Source organism: Amblyomma mixtum, chromosome 3 (genome assembly GCF_055824585.1).
Source record: "Amblyomma mixtum isolate Tamu chromosome 3, ASM5582458v1, whole genome shotgun sequence".
NCBI lineage: Eukaryota > Metazoa > Arthropoda > Arachnida > Ixodida > Ixodidae > Amblyomma > Amblyomma mixtum.
Window position 1 is genome coordinate 250,826,216 of NC_143014.1, and position 1,962 is coordinate 250,828,177.

Here is a 1,962-nt window from a genome sequence, read left to right on the forward strand (position 1 = left end):
TAGCATAACTGAAAATGCAACGCAGCAAAAAAAAAAAAAAAAAAAAACATGCTCGCAAAGCGTTGACGTCGCTATGCGATCGTAGGCAGGAAAACGCGAGGGGCAGTGGAGCACGCCCATCAGACATGCCCGTCCCCTTTTCTAACATGTGTCGCACTCTTAACAAGCGTGGCGCTTTAGTTTCTGCCGCTGACGTTTCTAAATGCCGACATTATTGTACTAACGGACACCTGGCTGCGGGCTCAAATTCATGATTGCGATCTTTTCCCAACAGCCCGCATGTTTTCTTTCTACTGCTGTTATTGCACAACAGAATAGGGAGGCGATGTTCTTGAAGCTATTAACAATGATTTGCAGTCACGGTGGGTTCTATTCCCCATCCCCTTGGAGTCAATTTGGGCGGCTATCGTTCTTAACAACCAGAAAATTGTTATTGGCATGTGCTGTTGTCCTTATTCTTCCAACATAGTGATTAAATTACATGATGCAGTTAAACTTGCTGCAGCGCGTTACACTTCAATACGCTTTCTTCCTCATGGCGATCATATTACTGACGTTACGGGGCGCAGTAATCTTATTAGTGTACACCCTTTCTCTAATTTGCCAAGGTGTTTCTTGACCTGCTCTCTGTATATATATATATATATATATATATATATATATATATATATATATATATATATTATATATATATATATACAGAGAGCAGGTCAAGAAACACCTTGGCAAATTTGAGCAAATGGTATTCCCTTCGTATATATATATATATATATATATATATACGAAGGGAATACCATTCCCGAAACTGTTTGCAAAATAAACGTTAAAAGAACAGTCGCGTTTGTCGTAATACTGTACCTATATATATATATATATATATATATATATATATATATATATATATACGATAGAAAAGACAACCACATGCCGCCGGTGGGAACCGATCCCACGACCTCCGAATTGCACGTCCGGTGTTCTACCAACTGAGCTACGGCGACGGCTGTCTGATCTTCCCTGTGTTCCTATGGTTTCTGTGGCTGTTGGCTTCTCTCATATGTATAATGTGCCCCTCATTTCCCTTCCCTTGTCTGCTTAATTGCTTAAGGAGGGCCTCGGTTCTGGCAGCCTGGATGCCTTAGGAAGCATAAGAGGGTTCTCACACACAGCTACCACGCTCGCTGTTCGATGACGTTCCACGTCACACCACTGGTACTCAGGACGTACTACGGCCGCCGCTTATGAACGTGGATGGCGCTGATGAACACTCTCAAAGTTAATGCACTTGTAAAACATAAATACCCCCGAAAGCAGATCAGACAGCCGTCGCCGTAGCTCAGTTGGTAAAGCACCGGACGTGTAATTCGGAGGTCGTGGGTTCGGTTCCCACCGGCGGCATGTGGTTGTTTTTTCTTCGGCTTTTCGGATCAATTATATTTAAACAATAGCATAATCAGTAATATTCTCCATTGATCAACACCACAAAGTAGATAAATAATACAAAAAAATTACCTGTGTTCCCATGGTTTCTGTGGCTGTTGGCTTCTCTCATATCTATAATTCTTAAAATTATACGCTGAGAGGCACTTGAAATTCACCTCTGCGCATAAGTCATGCGCCAGGGGGACAATAAAGTGAGAGGATAATTGTCACCGTCAGGCACAAATCTAAAATCGACGAATGAACTTTTTAGTGACGGCAGTCAGCAGGCATACTTATATTGCCGCGAATCTTTGTAGCGTTTGTTTGTTGTGTTTATTTGTTCATGCTTCAAGGCTGCCGGCACGTCGCTTTATCGCTTCGTTTGTGACGCAAGACGCGCCTAGATTTATCTCGATTGATCGCATCCAGGCGGAGCCGATTCTACTTTGTGCCAGAATGTTCTAGTAACTTCCCAAGCTTTATCTCGAATTTTCGCTATCAGCTTTAAAAAGAGCATGGCCGACAGCGGCGGGCATTCTGTTC

General features: G+C 42.7%; 2 non-coding genes across 2 annotated transcripts; one reads left to right on the plus strand and one right to left on the minus strand.

The window, feature by feature from the left end:
- Window positions 1-925: 925 nt before the first annotated feature.
- Window positions 926-998, minus strand: TRNAA-UGC (transfer RNA alanine (anticodon UGC)). Its single transcript has one exon. It is a non-coding gene; the product is annotated as a tRNA-Ala (tRNA).
- A 324-nt stretch (window positions 999-1,322) lies between these two features.
- Window positions 1,323-1,395, plus strand: TRNAT-UGU (transfer RNA threonine (anticodon UGU)). The gene has a single exon. It is a non-coding gene; the product is annotated as a tRNA-Thr (tRNA).
- Window positions 1,396-1,962: the final 567 nt, after the last annotated feature.